We start from the raw sequence: 22,528 nt of genomic DNA on the forward strand, positions 1-22,528 counted from the left end.
AGTCTGCTGCAGGGGGTAGGTGCTCCGGTGCCATCTTGGCAGGAAGGAACCATCAGAGCCAAGGACAGAATGGGCTGTCTTGGAGTAGTAAGTTTCCTGGTACCATTCAGACAGCCTGGCTGTGCACCAGGGAGTGACGCAGGGCGGGACTTGAGCATCAGATGACCTTTAAGGTCTTTGGCTCTCCAACTCCCATCTTGATTTTGTTCAGTGGGGCAGGCCTGGGGAAGAGTCAAGAGAGCAAGGTGAGACGCCCGTCATTTGGACCTTCTCTTTGGCAGAAAGCTTTTGAGACAGGCATCTCTGGGCTGACAGGTGGCCCTAAGCCAGCCTGGACACCAGTCATAAGACAGCAGAATTCAGGATAACAGGCCCGTGGTAGCTGTTCTTCTCAAAAGGCAGAGAGGGCAGGTCTAGAAGGGTCCCTCTAGGGGTTCCCTGCTAGGGACCAGCCTGGGGAACCCAGTAACTCTCCTCTCCAAGAGGGGCACGGGGCCAGCATCAGACAAATTTCTCCCACCCCGCTCTCCTTCCTGGGCTCTGCTGTGGGCCCTGCCCCCACAGCCAGGGAATCTGGCTAAGTTGCAACTCAGTTTTTATGATGGAAAAATAAAATAAATGAAGGTACCTTTGGAGGGCTGAGTCACGGCAGCCGCATCTCCTCATTAAAGCTGCTGCCCTGGCTCAAGTCCTGCCCACTGCCCAGGGCAGAGGATTGGGTGGGGCTCAGAAGGCTTTTGGCCCCTACTGCCCTTCTTCCTGGCCCCTGCCCCTCCATCAGCCCTCTGGGGCCAGCAGCCCCAGGCCCTGAGGCTTGTCATCTGACTCTGCCCTCCAGGGCTGGTTTTTACACCTTGACCACCTAGTTGCTGCCAGATAGTCACCTCCTCCTCCTCCTCCTGGTTCTCACCTTCAGAGAGCAAAGGAAGTTGCTCTGTAGTAATTCTTCTCTGTGGGTCCCCAAGCTGCTTGGGGTGGCTGGGCCAGGGTCAGAGGGTAGGAAGCGGGTGAGGAGGAAGAGGGCTGGCAAACATAGCCTGGTGTGTGGAGGAGCTTGGGAGAGCTGGCAACCTGGTGGTCCAGCACACACCCCTCGGGCTGTCTGACCGTAGACTGGCACCTCACCCCTCAGTCTCCCAGGTACATATTCCCCATTGAGGAAGAGCCCCTGGGCAGGTGGTGAAGCCACAACTGGGGGAGCTGTTGGGGAGCTGTGGGCTGGCTGGTGGATGAAAGAGCTGTGTTCCTGTCACAGGGGCCAGGGGCAGGGACCTGGAGCATCCTCCCCAGCACCCACACCTAGATGTCTGCCCCGCCTTTCCTCTGCCTGGTCCTCACCCTCTCTGAGAGCGCCCCTGCTTCCCATGGTTCAACCCTGGGTGTCTACCTTCCTAGCCAGGCCACCTGTCCAAGTAGCTCTTCCTACTCACCCCCCACCTTGCTAGCCTCACACCCAGTTGATCCTGGAAAGAGACAAAAGGGGCCTGGGGCCTGCTGCTCTAAGGATCTGGTTACACCCATGGCATTGGTGTGCCATTCATGTACTGTGGTCCCCAGGAGGCCAAAGCCAGGGACCTTGTTCTCTTCTGTGATTGCTGCCCCTAATGAAGACCATTAGACGTGACCATTAGCCACGGTGTTGACATCTCCTCTCAGTGCTTGGTACCGGGCTGGGACTCAAGCCTTCCCGCCATAAGTGCTAGTGCACTTGATTGATGGATGTGCCTCTTCCCCGAGTGCCTGGCCGGCTTTTGAGCGGGGGCAGAAGGAGGAAGGCAGGAAATGTTGGCTGGTTCCCTTGGGACCTGGGCTTTAGCTCCTCAAGAGCTTTCTAGAGCTTGGTTTACAGGAAGAATAGGGCTGGGTTCAAGGATGATGTGAGGGGGCAAGAGGCTGAAGGGCAGAGGCAGGACAACTCCGGTTAGATGGGTGCCCACAGCTGCTGCTAGCCAGGACTGTGGGGTGCAGCAGGGAGGGCCTGAGGCAGAAGGCCCCTGGGAATGGGAGAGCAACAGCCAGTGGGATCTGCGCTTCTCCTCTACCTTCTCCCTGACCTCAGCTCTACCTGCCCCCACCCAGGGGACCTCACTGTAGCATGTCCTTCCTTTCTAGGGCAGGACCCCCCCCCCCCCAGCTGACAGACCTTGTACAGGCACTGAGACCAAAAAGAGGACCATGGGCTCATGCTGAGGGCTAGCCTAGTCTGCCCCACGTCCACCCCACAGTGTGGGATTTGGGCTGCTCCTGAGCTGAATGCGGATCTCTTCTTAGAATGTCCGGTGGGCCTATCCTTTGGGGTCTCTTCTGCTCTTCAGGCCTCATAGGCTTTACCAGTGCCATAGGTGCTTGGCAACTGACACTGCTTCCTACTCTTGTTGCCAAAGCCGGGGTCCTGCCTGGCTATGGAGAAGGTAGGGAGCAGAGAACAGACACATTCTGTGGCTCCAAAGTCCAGGGCTTCCCAGAGGGAATCTTCTCAAGTTGCACTTTCTTATAAGGCTTTGTCCTTAAGTTAAGGGGGACCTGGGAGGGAATATGCGCATGAGAGCGGGAGACTGGAGAAGCCAGGCAGAGCCCCAGGTGGGGACCCCAATGCAGTGGGAAGGCAGAAGCATCCAGGCAGCAGCAGGGAGAGACTGCTGGAAGCTTGTGTCACAGGGAAGTGTGTCCTCTCTGGCCTCCATCTTCACGTCCCTTTGACCAGTGCTTTTCTCTCTCTGCCACCCCTGCAACCCAAGAGCCCAAGGCCTTGGCAAACCAGGGGGTTCTGGGCAGCCCAAGAGGACCGACATTGAGGTGCTCCACTGCCCAGCAGGGGGCGCCCCCTGTATCTGCCCCAGACCCTGCAAGGACGAGGACTGTGTGGTTCCACCTGGCCTGGGCCTTCTGGCCCTGGGTGGGGGGCAGGGAAGCCTCCCTTCCCCACCCCCAAAGGTTCCTTAGCTGAGTTTGTTTGGCCAGGGTGACCTGTTTAATCATCTCATTTTCTGGTGGCCGTTTATTCCTCGTTTCCACGGTTACGGCCCCATTAAGGGGAGAAGCAATAAGGCAGCGAGTCAAACAGGTAATAAAAACATTAAAGCCCATGTGCACAGAGGGAGGACAGGGCGGGGGAGGGGGCGCAGTGAGGTGAGACGGCTCAGGGCGCACTGAGGTGAGGCCCGGCCTGGTCCCCGAGGCCATAGGAAGACTGCTCCCAAGTCCCAGTACTCAGCTTCCAATGTCCCCAGCCCTCGTCCCCTGGGCAACAGGCTGTACTTGGAGGTGAAACAGGAAAGAGCAGAGAGAGAAAGAGTGACAAAAGCTCCCCCAGGACTGTCCCCAGCTGGTTGTGTGACCTGTTTCCAGGTCCCACCTCACCCTCCTTGGGTTGGGGTGGGGGTGATTTCTGACATTGTTTGGAGCTCTAGAATTTTTTTTCTGCCAACTTTATCAGAAAGCATATTTGTGGTGAGTGCTGCTAACAGGGCCAGTCTGGTGAGTAAATATTCCTGGTGTGGACGGCCCGGTGACCTTGAGAGAGACGAGCACAGCAGCGGGGCCAAGGGCGTGTGGGGAAGGACGGCCAGGAGGCCAGGCGCCCCTGTGCTGGGTGGGGGGCCTTTCCTGGGAAGGGGTCAGATGGGGTCTGTCCCAAGTTCAAGTGATACAGAGTGACTTGCCCGTTGCACACACAGATAAGCCAGGAGCTCTTGGTGGTGCCCACAGAGGAATTGCTGGCCAGTGCTTGTAGGGAGTCCCTTCCTTTTGGTAGTGGGAGCTGGAACATTACAACAGTCAGCCTCCTGGCCAGCCCCACTGGGCCCAGGGCACATGCCTACTCCCAGAGTCCCTTTCCTGTGCTTCCTGGGTGTCCCAGCCCTCTGCCCTGCCCTCAAGGCTGGCCAGTAAGCAGAGCCAATGCTGACCAAGGGCGTGTGCCAGGAAGAGTGGGGTGGGTGGGAGTGGCAGTGCCTGTGGGCACCGCCCAGGAGCAGAGGAGCATTGCTCAGAGTAGAGAGGAACCAAGCAAGATGACATACACCTGTAATCCCAGCAACTCTGGAGGCTGAGGCAAGGAGGATCACAGGTTCAAGACCAGCCTCAGCAACTTATCAAGGCCCTAAGCAACTCAGTGAGACCTTATCTCTAAATAAAAAATAAAGATGACAGGGGATGTAGCTCAGGGAGTAGGGCACCCCTGGGTTCAAACCCCATCACCTCCCTGCCTCCCGCCCCCCCCCCAATACCAGAGAGAGCGGAAACCAACTCTGGGACCTGGGGATGGGGGAAGGAGCCTGCTTCCTTTCTTTCTCCCATGCTGTGATCCCTTGTAAATGCACAGAGGCCTGTACCTCCATTTATTAATTTCAAAGTTGATTCTGACTCAGGAGGAGAGAGAGAAGGTATGGGAAATGGGGAAACCCTTTGACTAGGGACTGTGCCTTGGGAACGGGCCTAGATGAGTTAATATTCCGATCAAACAATTAAAAATAGAAAACGCTCCCGAGGCACCAGCTGCTGAGGCTCTCGGCAACTGTCACCAGCGGGTTCAGGGGCAGGTGGTGCTGGAAGGAGCTTCTCTCCACAAACAGCAAATTTCAGAGGTCACTGAGTGCCCACTGCCCTCCCAGGGCTAGGGGAGGGTCTGGGGCTCCCAGTCCTCCCTGGTCCCCTCAGGGGCCTCAGTGGGGCCTGTGCAGCTTCAGGACCGCCCTTCTCCCCTGCAGGGCCCGGCCACTCGGTGAAGTCATCGCCAGATGCCTTGGTAATTGCTTTAAGAATCCAACTTAAAATAAGATGAAAACTTATATTCCTGGGTGAGGAGTAATTTCCCATCTAATAGTAAATTAATGAAAGGATTATAGCAGGGGGCCTGGCTAGGAGGCCACACTCATCTGATAAATTCAGGGTCTCCAGGCCTCCCAGCTCTAGACCTGGAGGCTCCCGCACCACAGGCTTGGCCCTGCTCCTGAGTTCCTCTTGGACTAAACCATGGCCTGTTCAGGTGGGAGGACACATTCCATGTGTACCCATGGTCCCTCTTAATGAGGACCAGCTTCTAAAAGACTGTGGTAACTGGGGGTGGTGGAGCACACCCATAATCCTAGCAACTCAGGAGACTGAAACAGGAAGTATCACAAGTTCAAGACCAGCCTCAGCAATGTGGTGAGACCCTGTTTGAAAATTTTAAAAAGGACTGGGAACATAGCTCAGTGGTAAAGTGCCCTTGGGTTCAGTTCCAGTACAAAATAATAATTATAATAATAATAATAATAATAATAATAATAATAATAATAATAATAAAAAATAAAACCTCCAGTGGGAGAGGCTTAGATTAGACCTCCTGTGGACATGGGAATGCCCTCATCATCAGTTCTCCTGAGGAGGGACCTTAGAAACAGGTCCCACTCAGATTCTGGGGAGAGTCTCCACTTATTAGAACTGCGTAGTGGCAGTGAAGTGACCAGTCATACCAGCTTGTCCAGGACTAGAAGGACCCACATCCTGTCAATCCCCTGTGTTCCAGGCAAGCTGGGAAGGTTGATCAACCCTGTTTGGAGGCTAGAGGGCGGGCTGCTTGACATAGTCCCTCCCTCAAGGTCCTGGAGAGACCAGGCACCTCCAGAACTGAATAATGTGTCCTGTCCAGGAGGGACGACTTAGAGGTGGCTCCACCTGAGACCACCCTGCCCTAACCAGGGCTCACTTCCTCCACAGGCTGCTGCGTTTACTGGGTGCTTGTGCCCTGCTTGGGCATGCACATGTCTGGAGACCCAGTGGGCCTAGAAAAAGGACTTGCAACTGTGACCCCACCTCTCCCTCCACAGACCACAGCCAGACCCCACAGCCCTCCTGCAGCCTCCCAGCACCCTTCTGAGAGATTGAGCTCGTGCCACACCTAACACCTCACCTCTCCTCACTCTCAGAGAAAGACAGGAATTGTCCTATTCCCAGCTGGGGAGGGCTGGGGTGGGATTTAAGGTACAGCTCCTGCTCTGGCACCGGGAGGGAGAAGGGAAGGGAAGGAAGGGAAGACACAGGTGGAGAAGTGGGAAGCCTGCAGACCGCTGGGCTTGTTCCAGAATGCCAGGAGACAGGCGCAGTGCAGGGCTTCCCTCCCGGGGGAGGACAGGCTTCCCAGAGGACCACACCACGTGGCAGTGTTGAGCGGGGACACAGGGCTTCCAGCCCTGGGCATTTGCTGTGCCACCCGCCTATATCCTGAATGTCCCTGGGCCCCACCATAGTCCACCTGCCATCCATGGACACCTCCCTGGCCTTCCCCGTAATGTGGTGGTTGATGCAGATGCAGGTGTGTGGGGAGCTTTCTGCAGCACAGCTGCCTTTCCTTAACCCTCCATTCTGCTGTCTGCAGCGAGTGGGACACAAGGACAGCCCTTGGGAGAGGCGGAAGTAAGCAGGCTGGACACAGGGCTCTTCAGGAAGCAGTCAACCCGTGGTATCCTCAGAGACGATCCCTGAGTGCACTTTGCGTGATACATTTCTGTGAAAGTGGAGATGTGCAGGGAAGCTAGGGGGGACAGTTCCCCTGGTTCACTGGGAGACCACTTCAGCTCAGCTCGGGAGCATAGATCCCCACTGACCGCCCTGCCACCAGAAGCTACAGGACTACCTTGGGAACCACTCAGGACAACCTTGCTTTGCAGACAGCTAGCCCCAAGTGGGACCTTAGCCCGAGGGCCTTCCTGAGTTTGCCCTGGTCTTTGCTCGAATGAGTCTGGAGAGGATCGGACTCCTTCCCCAGAGTGGACCGCACTGATCTCTGAGGTGGGGAGTAGTCCGTGCTCATGCAGAGGCAGGTGCTGCCTGAGCGACCTGTCTCCCCTCCACTCCACACCTACCCCCAACCCAGAGGAAGGAGTTGTGGAGCAGTAGGGCTGAGAATTCCTACTCTAAACAAGCCGGGGAAGCGTGCTCAGGGAGGGAGCCACGCCAGAGCCACAGATGGTGCGATCGGATTGTAGGGGGAGGAGTGCGGCTTTGAACGGTAGAGGTTGTGTGGCAGTAGCTGTTGAAGCAGACAGACTGGTGAATTCCAGGCTGCAGGGATCTGAGCGAGCCCTTCTTTATTTCTGTTCTTAGCCTCAGGCTTGGGAAGTGGGTGCGATGGGCAGGAGATGGGCAGTAGCCTGGGAACTCACACCTCTGCCAGGCCAAGCACCCCATCTCAGGTTAGCCAGGTCGCCGTCCACACCAAGCGGGCCCCTCCCTGCCCTGCCTGAGAGGAAGGGTGCCTTTGGGGCTCCTCAGGAGACCTTCAGGTGGAGCAGAAGGCAGCTCCTCCCTCAGGAGCTCTCGCAGGTCCAAGAGCCCAGAGAAAGAACCCAGGATGTTTTCTGTGCCCGGGTCCCTCGGGGGCCCAGGGGCAGATTGAGACAGGCTCCTTGCAGGGAAGGTGTTAACAAACAGCAGGTGATTAAACATGACAAGCGGTGACATTTCTGTTCAGGGTTCTCAGTCCCGGCAAAGCCAAGAATGAAGCTATAAACCCTGACATTTTGTGTTATGCACTGAGAGGTTTTTAATAGACCTCGTTCCCTCTTCCCCAGTCACCCTCTCCCTCCTTCAGCTCCCTCACTGCACCCACTGCCCCAGTAGCCCCTGCCGCCCTGTCCACCTGGCCTTCAGGGCCTTTCCTGGGCCCTCCCATTTTCTCCCCTAGTCCTCAGCCCCCTTTGCACCTGCGCCTGGTGGGCACTGCCCTCTGCCCCTCCCTCTTCTTCCATCCTTCCTGTGGCCCCTTCTGTCTCCCCCTCGCCTCCCCTCCCTTCATCCTTCACTCTCTCACCTCCTTTTTTTGGGTCCTGATCTCACAGCCTCTCCCTTAGCTGCGGCTGTCCCAGTTGTCTGGGACAGCAGGTGGCTGTCCTTGTGCCCTCTTTGTGCTCATAAGGTTTCCAGACAGACTTGAGAGGGGGTGTAGGGAGACTATGGGGCTTGGTATGGGATTTTCCCCCTTCTTTTTTTCAATCCCCTTTTCTCCTTTTTGGGACAAGGACAGGAGGTGGGGGAGAGAATTGCACTTCACAGCAAACAGTTGCTGGATTTATTCAGAAAGGGACTGGCTGCAACAGTTGTCCCTCTCACAGAGCAATGTCAGAACAACTGGGGCCTCCTTTGTTCTCTGGAAAGAGGCCTGTGAAGGGCATTTGGAGGTGAGCCTGGGCTGAAGAGGGCAGGAGACCTATGGGGGTGGTTCAGCTTCGTGGCGCCCAGGAGCCTCCGTCCTGGCAGAGGGAAGAGGTTCCTAGAGCGCTGCGGGTTTGGATGCAGAAGTCGGGCCACACCCTGGGTCCCCTCTCTGCCCTTGTGAACTTGAGAAGCACTTGGTTTTCTGTATTCGTTCGGTAAATATTTACTGGGCCAGACGCTGTGCTGAGCCGTGGTCCCGTCCACAGATCCAGCATGTAGCAAGGCAGAGGGTGATGAAGCCAGCCACGGCAGACCTACAGCCAGAGGAAGGAGGGGCGATCCACAGGGCTTCTCAGCAGAAGTGACATTGAGCTGGGACATCCCTGAAGGATGCCCGGAGATGAGTGGCAGGGTGCTGAAGGTCTGGGGGTAGAAGCAGCTGCTGCCCCTCAGGTGCCACCTGACATGGAATAGACTCAGAGCTTTGCCACCCCACAGTGGGTATGTGCCCTTTGATCTCTGGGTAACTGACCCCGATTTGCTCTCCACCCACCCTTTCACCAGGCACGTGGGGGTTGGGGTCAAGTGGGACTGAGACTCAGCCCTGCCCTCGTAGAAGGAGAATGCCCACGAACTGGAGCTGCCACAGCCTGTCCTCCCTCCTGGTCCCCTGGCTGATGACTCACTGACAGGGGCGACAGAGTACAGGCCTGCATGGAGGCCACGGAGGAGGAATGGGAGCAGGGGAGCGGGCTACGCTCACATCACCTCCCTCTCTGCTCTCAGGGGAACGTGAGTCGCTGGTGCTGAGTGTCATTCTTCTTAGACTCTGAGCTCCCTGAGACTTAGGGCCTGCAGGGGCAGTGCCACTAGGCACTCAGGACGTAGTGGAGAAACTCCACCAAGCCGGGAGAAGGGTTGAGTTAACCCCTGAGAAAGGACCATGAGGAGCCTGCAGCCTGACCCATGGGCCTCTGGTGGCCAGGAAGGAAGGCCAGAGGCCCACGTTCAGCTCCTCATCTACCCCCAACTACGGAGCAGCTGCAGGGTTGCTGCCTGGAGGGGTCTCCCTGAGCCTTTAGGACCTCCTCCCTATCTTGCTCAGCCTGCCCAGGGGTCAGGCCCAGCACACCCTACCTCCACACTGGCTCCCTGAGGAGGACCAGCTTGGCTACTAGATCGGGAGTAGCATAAAGGGTCCAGCACAGATTTTAGCCATGACTTCTCCCCATCCCGCCCCAGCCCTTCCTTTCTACCCTTTTGACCTGGGTCCCTCAATGCCACTCCTTGTCACCCACTTCCCAGAGTCTAACAGGACCTCCTGAAGGGCTGAGAGACTCAGCCTTCCTCCCTCACTTGGCAGCTGGACTTGGGGTGGGGGTGAAGGGAGGGGAAGGGAGTCCCAGAGCCAGGACTTGGCCTACTGCCCTTGTAGATCCGGAGCCAGGTTTTACTGTAATCCCTACATCCTGTTGCAGATCCTTAATCAGCTGGAGCCCAGGTTGGGCTGGACCCTGTGGTGACACTCAGGGCTGTAGTGTGGAAAACCTGAAGTGGAGCTTCCAGAGTTGGGGTTGGCTGTGAGGAGGAGGCGGGTAGAGGGGAGCAGAAGGGAGCCAGTTCGGGCACAGGATATGGACAGAGCCCAGACCCGCTGCCTACCCAGCCCAGGCTGGGTGGAGGAGCAGTTGTTGCAGACTGGGAGCCAGGCTACAGTGGGGCGTGTGGGGACCCCGAGAGGATGCCAGGGTCTGTGGGACTGCCTCATCTCTCCAGCTGACCTGAGAGTTGCTCAGACAGTGGCTCCAGCCAGATACCTGGGTGACACTGGTTCCAGGGTCTCTATCCACAGTGCCAAGATCTAAGGCTAGGAGTACCTTTCCTGCCGGGAGCCCTGCTTCCTGAGTAGGGGAGGGCCCAAAAGACCATCTGCCCTGGGTTTGGGCAGCCAGGGCTTGGGGCTGTGTCCAGGAGGCACCAGGGTCCCTTAGCACAGAAGGGAGACCCCGGGATCGCCATCCCTTTTGCCACAAGCAACTGACCTGGTCCAGAGCTCCACATCCACTCTGGCCCCTTAGTTCAGACCAAGCCTGAAGTCCCTGCGTGAATCCTAGGAAGGAGTTAGGGGATACAGGGAGTAGACCCCACCTGGACCCCAACTCCTCTCAGCCCCAGGTGCAGTGGTGGAGGAGAGCGAGGGACAATGCATAGGCTAGAGAGCCAGCGTGGAAGCCAGGAGTGGGCTGGCTGGCAGCGGGTGGGCAGACGGGCGTCTGTCCTGCCAGGGGCCCAGGCTGGCTCTGCAGACAGCCTCTTTTCTATATGGAAATGAAGAATTTAGGCTAATGGAGCTCAACCATCTCTAATTTTGCGATGGCAGGAGGATTTTGATTGAAAGTAATTAAGCAAGCTAGCTGTAAAATTAATTAAAGCAAAAGGGGGGGATTTTTTATTGGATTGGATAGCGATATAGCGTCTGTCAGGCGGGGGACGGATGGGGGTGACCTGAATCCTCTGCCCTCCCCCCTCCCACTCGGGACGTTTATGTCACTTTAATCTCCTTACAGCGGCTGCTGTGCATTTGTTTGAAATAATCAAGGAAATATGGTCAGAAATTGTCAGCTTTCAGATCTAATTTACCTGACGGCCCCTGCGCGAGCCGGCGCGGCCTGGGGAGTGAGCGTGCGTGAGCGGGTGGGGGAGCCGAGTGGGCTCTGCGCACACTGGTTCTGCAGCCACGGCCAGCCCAGGCTCCCTCCGAAGGGGCAGGAAGGTGCTGCCCAGCCTGTGGACACCTCCCTGGACTTTGCCCCTTTCTGGAACAGACTCCCACCCCCACCCACCTGCTGCCTCTTCCTCACACTGTAACCAGCTTTAGGGTTTAGGGAATATAGGATTAGGGAGGTGATTGTAATTCCTTATTCCAGATGGCTGGCAACTGCTAAACCCCTCCACCAGGGCCACAGTTTTAAAAATACTCCTAAATTAGTCCCCTCATGTCCTCATCATTGGCCTCAGCAAGGGGATTGAGGAGATGGGCTAGAGGGAGGGCGGGGTGACATGTCATCCACAGGGCCCTCTGCCACATGCCCGTTCCCCTGGGCTGTGCTTGCTTCCTGGGCCTCTCTGCCCCAGGCCCTTCCCTGAGTCCTAGGAGTCCTAGGGTGGTGCTTGCCCTGCTTCCTCTTTGCAGCACACTCAAAGTCTGGGGTCGCAGTTCCTGCAAAAGGCAGGCCACCTCCCAGTGCCACAAGGTCCTACCCATTTCCAGTGGGTAAACCAGGCCACAGAGCCACTTTCCTTGGGGCACCTAACTTCTAGTCCCTGCACCCAGAAGTTCTGGTTCAGAGCTCTTGGAGTCCCTGCCCAAGTGGGCCAGCATACGGTTGCAACCTGCTTACCAGGGAACCCTTGAGGTGTTTGGGGTCCCAGGGCCTTGGAGCAGGCAGTCTCCACAGCTGCAGAAAATTCCCCGTTAGATGGAACTGTGTAGTAGTCTGATCTGCTGGGCATGAGGTCTCTGGGTGGGAATTGGGTCCCTGCATCTGTCTAATGCTAGCCTGTGAGTGACCCCAGCCTTCACCATACCCTGAAGTTCTGCGCAGGTCTGGGACAGCCTCTGCCCTGGTAGCTGTTCCCTTATGCAGTCAGTTCACGGGACCTAAGTGCAGGCTGCCCTTGGGGCCTGCATACACCCCTGGGGCATGAGAGAAGGTTAGGGATTCTAGAAACAGAAGATGAGGACAAACAGCAGCTTCCCATTCGCCCTAGAGTCCTCTGTCCCCACCTGCCTTCCTCGGGGCCACCCACATACCCCCTGCCTTCTTCTCCCCCAGCCCTTCCCTTGCCCTTGAGGGAACCTCCCTGTCCCCGGCCCCACTATGGGCAGGGCAACTCAGGCTGCCTCCTCTGGCTACAGTGTCCTTCCTTCAGCCTCACCTCCAGCACAGCAGCTGGAGGCGGGGAAGCAACGCCTGAGTGCTCCTTGGGCTCTCTCTGCCTCAACCTCCTCTCCCTAACCACGAGTCACTTACTGTTGGGGGTAGGGGATGCAACCCCAAAGAACCCAGGAAAGAGGGAGGAAAGTTCCATGCACCCAAGGCCAGGGGGCACTGAGGTCTGTGGGGCCCCCACAGGTGCCTTGGCCAGAGGCGGCAGCATGGGGACCACAGGGACTCAGTCAGAGATAGTCTCTGCCTTTTGTGCCTACCAGCTGCCCAGGACCCAGATCCCAGGAGACAGGTTAGAGGGAGTATGGTCCCAGCTCAGTCTCTCACCTCCACATATGGCTCACAGCTGCTTGGCCTGTGCTGCTGGGACGTAGAGGGACCAGCTGGGTGGCCTGCCCCAGGGCAAGGAACTTGTTTCCGGTTTGCTCCTGGTCTGGGGCTGCACATGGTAGGTGCTGAGCTAGAGGGACGCTTCTGCAGAAAGGACCTTGAGGCAGGTGGGCACCAGGGAGATGGGGAAGCCCAAGGGGAGGGAGCCTCCTTGTGTTCTCATGGTGTCTGGAGACCCCCCTTTGACCCAGTGGGAAGAGCATGAGGTGGGAATCTCTACTGAAATCCACTTCTTGGAATCAGCCCACATGGTGAGAACTTTGATTTTGCAGTGGCTTCTTGGAGAGGAGCAACAGGGGTGGGCAGTGACAGGCAAGACTGGCCACAGACCCTGGGGGTGTGAGGCAGAGGACAGCCCTGGGAGGGCACATGCCCTTCCTCACTGGGGCCTACCACAGTGGGAGCCCCAGGGGTTTGGGAGAGGGTAACTTGGGAGCCTAAAGGTCAAAGGTCAGCTCAGCAGTGCCTTTCTGTCCTCTGGCTGGCATGAGGTGGTTTCCACCCCTGAGATAACACATGGTGGCCTCCCATCTGTCCCTTGTTCCCTGGCTCCCAAAGCTTTGAGGAAAAAACATGCTGGCCTCCTTTCCTGGGACCTCTCCCTGGCTGACTTGTCTGCCTTCCCCTGGAGCCAGGGTTCTGGGCGTCTGGAGTGGAACATGGGGGAAAAGGCAAGGCCAAGGACATCCCGCCTGGCCCTGCCAGCCCCAGGCCCAGCTTCTTGCAAAGCTCGGGAGCTGAGGACTTCCCCATGGGGTCCACCTGGCCTGTCTGAAGGTTCTTCCTCCCTTCAGTGGGCCTGAGAGACTGACTGGTCTCCTCTCTCAGGGCAGGGAGGAAGGCCTTCCCCTGCGTCCTTGTTCACGCTTCACAAAGACCAGTGACTTCAGGAGAGTTCTCAGGGTGCCCTGGCTGCAGGAGCTGGGGGAGGGGAGGCACCTGCCGCACTGGAAGAGTCGACTGCAGGGTCTTCTAATGCCAGTGTGAGCAGGAGAAAAGGTCTGACATAGCCAGAGGCCTGATGCCTCCTGAGCTGGCTGGATGTGACTAAAGCCCTGGGCTCCTGGAAGTGCCTGGGACCAGGCTGGGCTTGGGAGTCAGCCTCACAGCCTCATGAAGCCTCCCCACCAAGCCTGGTGGATTCCCTGCTCTGTGACTTCCTTGCCCTCCCTGTGCCCACCTGCTACCCCAGACCCCTCATTGCTTCCCTCCAGTTGGGCCTCCATTTCTCGCCCTTTGGGTCTCAAGTCTCACTGCCCCAACCCTGGCCTGTCCTCCGTCCCCCCTGGCTTCACAGTCACATTTTGCTGCCAGCGCAGGGCACTGAAAAACTGCTGGCACTGCCAAAAACCCTGTGTGCGCTATGACTCCCCAAACATCCCTTTATTTTTATTGTTCTGTTAATTACTGTTTAAACTTTAATAAGTCACTTCGTCAGGAGGGGGGACCTGCCGTGAGCTTTTCTGTGCAAACACGGGCCGGGAGTGACTCGGGTGTAATATAACCCTTTATGCGATGTGGGAATGTTTAGATTGTAACAGAAACTTGTTATTTTAATGACAGTTGGGGGGATCTGAGCATGGTGAAGGAGGAGGGGTGGCGCTCCCCGTCAGCCCCTCTGAGGGCACGGGGTGGCCTGGCCTTGCCAGGGTTGCTCCCTGCCACAGCAGAGGGCCCAGCTAGCCTCGCGCCTTCCTGGGTACCCATTCAGCCCTGCGGGCAGACTAGAATAGAGTGGGACCTTCTGAGGGAGGCCCAGGGGTTCCTGGCAGGAGGGTCCAGGCTGGGCAGCCTGGGCCAGTGAGGGTCTGGGGAGAAATTGGGCTTTCAGGGATGGGGAAGCAGGAAGCCCAGCAGTTCTCCAGGCCCTGGGCAGAAGCAGGCGGAGCTGCGAGAGGCTGGACTCCACGCCCAGCCATTCCTGAAGTTACCAAGGAGGAGACTCTGCCCACAGATAGCGGCAGGTGCCCTGCACTCTGCAGCTCTGTGCCAGACCTGTCACCCGTAGGATCCCTTCAGCACACTGTTGGGGTTGAGACACTGAGGTCCAGGGCAGAGAAACTTGCTTAAAGTGGCAGGCTTTAAGAGGGGGCCAAGTCTCAGGTATTGGTTTGTTTTATTTGGAAGCCGCCAAAGCCCAGGTGCCCAAGTGTGGTCTCACTGTCCCACAGTGGCAGGTCATGGACGGACATGGGTCCTCATCAACCACGAAGGGGCTTGGGCAAGGCTCACCCTCCATTCTCCCCTCACTCCTCAGGAGGAGGAAATGCGAGATGAGGTCGGGTGCCCCAACCAGGTGCCCTAGTCTGTACTCTTTCCCTCTCCCAGGAAGCTGGAGCTTGGGCCCAGGGCAGGGTGATGGCTGGGGACACCCTGATTCTCCTCCCAGAGGCACTTCTGCCCCAGACCTGCTTCCAGAGCAGACACCTGGGAGGGGCCTCTTGCCCCCGCCTCTGTGGGGCTCATGCAGGACCTCAGGTCACCTCAGGGTCTGTTTCCCCGCTTTGTCTTCATTTGGTCTGTCTGTCCACATAGCCAGGCTTCTACTCTATTCCAGGCACTGTACTTGTGGGAAAGGAGCCTTGTGCTAACCCTGAGGGCCTGTGCCCCACGAGTGTTAATGAAGGGGTCCCAGGGAAGGGCAAGATTGAGGGGCCCTGCCTCTGTCCAAGGCTTGCCTGGTCCCGTCTAGCCAGAGAGGAAGACCCTTGCACTCTGGGCTCTCTTGCCCCATTCCGTCTGCCTCCCACTGAGGGCACCACATGGGGGCTGGCGCTGCCCTGCCCCCACACCTCCTCTGGGCAGGACCAGAGGTTCAGGGCCCAGTGCCCTGGAGCTGGAGGGGAGCCCCCAGATGGTGGCGGCAGCTAGGGCCACGAATCGCTGAGGTTTTCCTTTTCCGAGCAGCGCGTTTCCCTAAATTGTCTTTGACTGCGTGCATGGGTAATGAAAGTTTATGCCCTTGTTAGAAGGACAGGCGGCCAGTTCCAGTTAGAACTGGGGCTGTCTCCCTGCCAACCCAGCAGCCCCCTCCCCAGCAGGAGAGAGCAGGAGCGCAGGGCGCGTGTGCGTATGCGTGTGTATATGTGTGTGTGCGTGTGTGTGTGTGTGTGTGTGTGTGTGCATGTGCATGCACGCGTACCCCTCCCCAGTGAATAAGAAGCCTGTTAGGGGAAGGGAAGGGAGAGGGGACAGAAAAAAAGAAAAAAATTTCCATATTTGTGTAAGTTGCTTTAAAAGCATTTTATCATGTCATAAAAAAGGGAAAGTACTCTCAGAAATTGATCCTCTCCGCCAGCCCATTGGACAGAAGGACGTTGGGATGTTAATGGCCATCCTGCTCCAGGGTGGCTTATTAAAAAATTTATACATAAATGCTTAAAATTGCATAAATTATTTAAAAAAAACCAACAAAGTAAGCAATTTGAATTCCCTCTTTTCCTCCCCTTCACTCGGTCCCCCCTTTTCCAGTCCCTCCTCAGGGCCCTCCTGGTCCCTGGGCTCTGGTCCCTTCCTTGGGGCGTTCCCCCTCTTTTCTCCATTTCCCGCTTCACCCCCAACGCCCGCCGTCTGCCCTGCCCTCCTCCGGGGTTTCCCCGCCTCACCCACAAATTAATGAAACAGCCAGCCCACCACCAAACACTCACGCACACGCGCTAATAAAAACACCACTAATAATGCCCCAAATCGCGAAATTAAATATTAAGGCCAAAGGAGGCGGACGTGGAGCGGAGCTGCCGCCACCGTAGCCGAAGTTGGAGCTGATGAGTGTGTCTCTCGCAGGCGTGGAATGTCACCCACACATCCTGGAGACTGGAGTGGGGAGTTTTATGATGGTTTTTCATTGATTTGTTTCCCCAGCGCAGCTGCCGACCTCTATTGAGGGACAAACATAATCAGCACTGACGCAAATTAGATGGTTATTCGTTTTGAAAATTGACAGAAAAACAATAAAAAAGATGAAATGCTCCCAAATCAATAGATATAATGAAATTCAAATAATCCGAGAGATGAGGTCTCCATGGCAACTGATAATGTGGAAAAGAAAACAATTTAATAAAGGACAGACACACTTTGAAAACAGATTGGGCCCGGGGAGGGGGGCGGGCTGGCGGGCGGAGGGCTGGAGCGCGGGCTGGCGAGTGAAGGATCACTGTCCGTCCCAAGGACACCCGCCATAATTAAGCGAGGCTTTCGGCCCCAGAAAGTGCAGATTCAGGTTTTAATACACAAAATTATTTCAGGAGCAGTGAATCGGAAAGTCGTTTGTAATGACCTTCCTGAGAGGCCCGGGCGCGGGGCATGTTGGAGGCTGGGCGGCCGGGCCGGCTGAGTTATGGCATATTTGTGTTTTTATAGTGCGGAGGGGAGGGGGTGGCAGGGGGAGGGGGGGAGAAGGTTAAACAGTATTTACAGCTCAGTTGTTTTCAGAGAGGAAAGAGAAATAGAGTTCATGGGGAGATGCAGCGGGCAGGCAGGGGGGTGAGCCAGGAGGCCTCTGGGCAGGTCTCCCACCTCGGGCTGCCTCACCTACGTCCGCCTCCTCCAGAGATGCCGGGGCCCCTTCCCCTCTCCAGTGCCTGGTGTGGCTCAGCCAGTGCAGCCTTCTAGGTCTGGGGCCTCTCCAGAGACGGGGTGGGAGCAGAAGTCCAGGCGGCCTGGACGCCCAACTGCACCTACTCAACAAAAAGGTGGGGCATTTCTGCAGCTGCCACGAAAAGTGGCTCTGCCCATCACCCTCGCCCGTACCTCCATTTCTCTGCTGGCAGTTGGTCACCTGTCCAGATGGTGCTGCCCTTCTGGGTGCAGCAGGTAAGGGCCCAGACGAGCACGTGAGGACGGCATGCCCCACTGCAGTGGCCTGCAGCTCCCCGCCTGCTTTTCTTCAACCCTCCCTCCATGCTAAGTGCCCACCTTGGGCATGTGAAAGGAGGAAGTGGGGTCCCGTTGAGCTGTTGAGGCTTCCCCCAGCCCCGCAGAGCCCCTCACCTGGAGCCGGCAGCTCAGCACTGGTGGCCAGGCCCAGGGAGCCCTGAGTTCCCGAGCCTCCCCCTCAGGCTCCATCTCCCTCCAGCTGCAGGAGCGTGCTTGTATTTCGTCACTGTGACCACACAGAGCATTTCCAGTTTGCTGGCTGCTTGTACAGATATAGAGATTCCTGAGTGCGTGTGCGCACAGAGGTGTGTACACTGCGTGCGTGCGTTTGGTGTGTGTGTGTGTGTGTGTGTGTGTGTGTGTGTGTTTTAAATCTCCCCTGGGTGGTAACTCTCTTTTTTCTCCCCTTCCTGTTTGACTGTGACCTGGGGGAGATTGATAGCCAGCCTGTGTGGTGGATGCTAACAGTTCCCCTGATTTATAGAGTTACTTACGCTAAGTGAGGCCACTTAGACGCGTCTGGATAGTAAACCTTTTAACTGGACTAAAAAATCATAATAAATAAATAAACAAAGGGGGGCAAGCTAGGGCCCAGCGGCCAAGCCCTGCCTGCTCCCCAGCTTGGAGCCCTTGAGGACCAGGGACCTGCCTGAGAACCCCAGGGGAACAGTGGCCATTACTCCCTTTAGCAAAAACCCAAAGGCCCTTCTGTTCCGAGCTGGAAATATGATCAGGAAGGTCCCCTCTCCCAGGGGGCCTCCCAGGGGACAGGTCCTGGTGGGATGTGAGGGGAGGGGACTGCTCAGCTGGAGATGGGCTCTGAAGGGGAGGCACTGACCCAGCAACCTTCCTTTCTGCTCGTGTGGCGCCCGTGCTCCTTGTCAGGGAGATGGTTCTGGTAATGACTTTCGAACGTCGTTGCCTGGTCTGAACTGCACAGCCCCTGATGTAGGAACCGGGGTGCTGTAGGACCCTGGGCTGCCTGTCTTGCTCACATTGTAGCCTCAGAATTCAGCCCATGGCCTGGATGGAGGAAGGTGCCCAGTGTGCGTTACTGAACAGGGGCTGGGGGTCTGTGAGGTTCCAATCCTCAAGGGCAGCAGGTGGAAACTCCCTGAGACGCCCTGAGGCACCCTGAGTCTCCAGGACAGCCAGTTGGAAGACCTGGGAGGCACGTGGGGGGCTCAAAACGATAACCCTGGATGTTGAGCTTGGTGGGAGCCGGGCTCCAGCACTGACTGGGTAATGGTGGGCAGCCTCTGCTGCCTCATCTGGAAGTAGGGACAGGACAGCCGGCCTGCAGGAATGCTGGGGGATCACCAGGGTGACTAAGTGCCTAGCATACTTTCTGGCACAGACAAGGTGCTCAGGAGGCACCAGGTTCCATGTGGCTGTAGAAGCCATGGGCGAGGGCAGCCACCAGTGTCTGGGCAGTATCCATGGCCCCCAGAGCTGCCTGGCAGAAGACAGGCAGAGCCTGGTGCACCCCCACCCAGGGGACTGGCTCCTGGCCCCTGCCTCCCTTCCTCCTGATATACAGCGGGCATTAGGCCGCCCAAAGGGGATCCTGCATCCTTAGGAAGAAATATGTCCTCATTTTTCTTAAACACCGTTTCCACTGAGTGAAATGTTTAGAAGGGACGCGCAGGGAGAACTTTATTTCCTACCAGGGAGTTCAGAGCCACCAAGCAGAGCCCATAAAGCACCCGGAGCCTGGTAGCTGACAGGCAGCCCAGCCCCGAAACACATTACTCACGGTGGGGAGGGGCTGCCAGGACTGCCCAGACCCCTGGGACTGCCCCTGCCCTGGAAGGACCAGCAACTCCAAGACCCAAGGCCGTGAGCAGTGGGTGCCAAGACTCTTCTTCCCTTGAGCCCAGTCTGCCTGCAGGTGAGGGCCTGGCCTGACCAGGTGCTGAAGGAGTAGTCCTTCCAGCTTCCCACAGCCCTTTACCTCCCAGGTCAGGGAGATTTGGGGACAAGGGGCCCAGGTGCAGCTACAGGCACCCCCCTTTCTCACCCAGAACTGGCAGGAGCCTGGCCTTCCCCAGCCTGTGGAGGGAGTGATGAGATTCGTGCCATAACGGGTCCCTTCTCCCAAGGCCCTCCCTTCATTCGATTTCTGAAGCTGGCTGATTTGAATATTTATAAATATCAGTAAATTATTTATTGTAGCAATCTGCTGCACCATTTTACCCATCGCAGTTAACACTTTAGGGGGCTCTGTGTTATGGGAACAGGAAGTGGGGGTATGGAGGAGATGGGGCAAGGGAGGAAAGGAGCCCCCACAGGGAGGCCTGGGACCTCCCAGAGCTTGCCCAGGAGCCTTCATGGGGATGTCGCCAAGCCCCAGGGTTGGTGAGCTCTCCGCAAGTTGAGCTCGGCTCCAGGTATCTATAGCTCCAGGATTAGCTTCCTCCTCTGTCAAATGGGTTGGCACAGGGCTCAGCTGGATCATTTTTGAAGCTTTGGTGAGATTGTGCTGCAAAGATGGACAGCCAGCTTTTGCCTCTCTCTCCTCCACCTTAGTCGGGTCTGCTCAGCTCAGAGACTGCGGGTGAGGGCTCCTTGAGTTTGGAGGCCTGGTAGGAAAACTGAGGGGCCGTTCTCTGGAGCCAGGGAGAGAGCTGCACGGATGGCCCTGGGCCTCCTGCCTCTCCTCTCCCTCCTGCCTCTTCTGGGCCAGGTAAGGATTCCTGGTCTTGGAATCTTGGGCCAGACATGGCACTACATCTGCCTGTCATCCCCTCCTGGGCTCGGCTGTCTTCCCAGGCCCTTGCTTGCCAGGTCCTGTGGTTGGCCCAGGCAGGCACCTTCCCACCTTGGAGCCTGCAGCTCTTCCCTGGGAGACAGCTTGCCGGGGCCCGCAACTCTCAGGGACAGAGCCAGCCACGTTCTCCTGCCTCTGACCCAGGGACCGGGCTATAACCTGTGCTGTGCCTCCTGGTGTTCAGAGCCACTAGGGCCAGGAGCAGAGTAGGCGCTCTGCTGGGCCCACCTCAGCTGCCCCTCCTGCCCCACCCCGCCCCTGAGTCTGCCTGTCCCTGGGTGAGCAGAACGGGAGTCCCCTTGCCTTCCCACCCTCCTGCCCAAGCCTGCCTCCTGGGCAGTATTGTTCCCAGAGGAAGTGTCCAGTGTAAATAGAGCAGCGGGCAGGCTGGTGGCGGGAAGGAGATGAAAGGGGCAGTGACAGGGCCGGGGACGGATGGCTTCCTTCCATTGAGGCCTGGCCACGGCGTTTATGTTTTAGGGAAGAAAGTCAGAGGAATGTTTACATGGACAGGAGTCTGGGGTCAGACCACGGGGGTGGGTAGTCTGTAGGTCCCAGGGCCTTTGATGAAGGGGCCAGCAGCAAGGCCCCACAGGGCGGGCCAGAAGGCTCAGGGCAGCAGCTCAGCCCTCACTGCTTACATGCCCCCTTCCCGCCATCCTGCCTCCCACACGTTGGCACTAACAACCATCAGTCCTGCCTCTGCCTCCTGCCCGTGTCTCAGGCCCAGGTGCCTCTTCCACCTCCACCCTTGGGACCAGAGTCAGAGGGAGGGCAACATCTGGAAGGCAGGTGGGCTGGGTCAGAGCAGCAGCTGGAGGGCAGGTGTAGGGGGAGTCGACAGGAGCAAAGGGGCCTGGGGGATGGGGGTGGGCCTGGTGCACAGCTGCATCACAGCTGGTGGGGGCCCAGGCTGGGACTGAAGGGGCACAAGGCTGAGATCAGGAGAAGGTGGGCTGGGCTGGGTGGGCCGAGGTTCAGGGAGGCTCCAGGATGGGTGGGAGCCCTGGGAGGGGGTATCACCCGCAGCAAGTGCAGCCTGGGAGCTTCTGCTTCCCTCTTCCTTGGGATAAATATTTATAGATCATTTGCCGTCTGCCATACACACTTGGCTGCTTACCTCTTGGTAAAAATAGAGCAGGCTCCTACTCCCGCTCCTCTCTGCCCCGTCCAGGGCAAGGGATAAAGAGGACCAGGTGAGGCTGCTCCCCCTGAGGCCTGTTGGAGGAAATGTGGTGTCACAGACGCTGCTGGCCTGCCCAGTGGTTGAGCTGGCTGGGCAGTGATTCGGGGCCCTGTAGCTGAGCTTTGAGAGGCACCTCATTCCAGTCTTGGAGCTGTGGGCAAACGTGAGTTTGTGGGCATCTGGCTTGGGCCAGGTCCAAGGCCCTGTAGCCAGAGCCACAGCACTGGGAGCTGGCCGGCAGACCTTTCTCTGGCAGTCCCCAAGCAAGGCCACATGTACAGCCCCTGGTGATAAGGCAGGGATCTGCAGTCACAGGGCATGTGTACATCAAGGGACAGTTATTTGTACATAGAAGTCGAGTCCACCTGTGGGGTGAGGCCCTTGAGCAGGCACAGGTGTGGCCTCTCAGTGGGCTCGTCAGGGTGTGGGTTTCATGGTGGGTTTTTTTTTTCTTTTGTTTTTTTTTTTTTAACCAGGGATTGAACCCACCGGTGCTTAACCACTGAGCCACATTCCCAGCACCTTTTTTATATTTTATTTTATTTAGAGACAGGGTCTCGCTGAGTAGCTTGGGGCCTAAGTTGCTGAGGCTGACTTGGAACTCATGATCCTCCTGCCTCAGTCTCCCAAGCCGCTGGGATTACAGGCATGCGCCCTGCGCCGGCTCATGGTGTCTGGACCATCGACCCCACCCCAGCCTTCCAACCTGTATGGACAGGCCCGTTTCCCTGGCGAGGGCCTGGGGAAGCACTCTTTGATGGGGTCTTCCCTATGTACAAAGCAAGCATGAACTGAGACCCTCCATGTGGCCACTGCCATGTCCTTTGCTCCACCACGAGGTGTGGCACATGGCAGTTCACTAGAAGGAGGGGTGGATTGATGTGTGGCGTCACTCCCTGCATATGTCCAGCCTTGTAGGCCTTCCTGGTCACGTGCCCTCAGGACCCTCGGTGCCCTGACAAGGCACAGTTAGGTCTCCACTGCTGTGTGCTGTCACATCAGGAATTCAGCACTCTTAACTGTAGCCTCTGGGCTTCCCATGAGGGACCTACGCAATCCAACTCGTCCCCAGCCGGGGCTCCCCTGGGCTGGAAGTGCACTTCCCAGGACTGGCCAGGCCTTCAGGATACAGAAGTTGGCCAAGGTGGAGGAGGAGGAGGGAGGTGCTGGGAGGGAGGTCCCAGGAGGGGCTGTGAGGATCTCTGTGGAGCAGCAATAGGA

The 22,528-nt window shown here is 57.5% G+C and overlaps 1 protein-coding gene across 7 annotated transcripts in view; it reads left to right on the forward strand.

Annotated features, from left to right (window-relative positions):
* The window catches only part of Casz1 (castor zinc finger 1), a 139,907-nt gene that overhangs the window by 92,572 nt on the left and 24,807 nt on the right, over nucleotides 1–22,528 (forward strand). The window lies entirely within an intron of this gene.

This window comes from Sciurus carolinensis, chromosome 1, assembly GCF_902686445.1.
Source record: "Sciurus carolinensis chromosome 1, mSciCar1.2, whole genome shotgun sequence".
In the NCBI taxonomy this organism is placed as follows: Eukaryota; Metazoa; Chordata; class Mammalia; order Rodentia; family Sciuridae; genus Sciurus; species Sciurus carolinensis.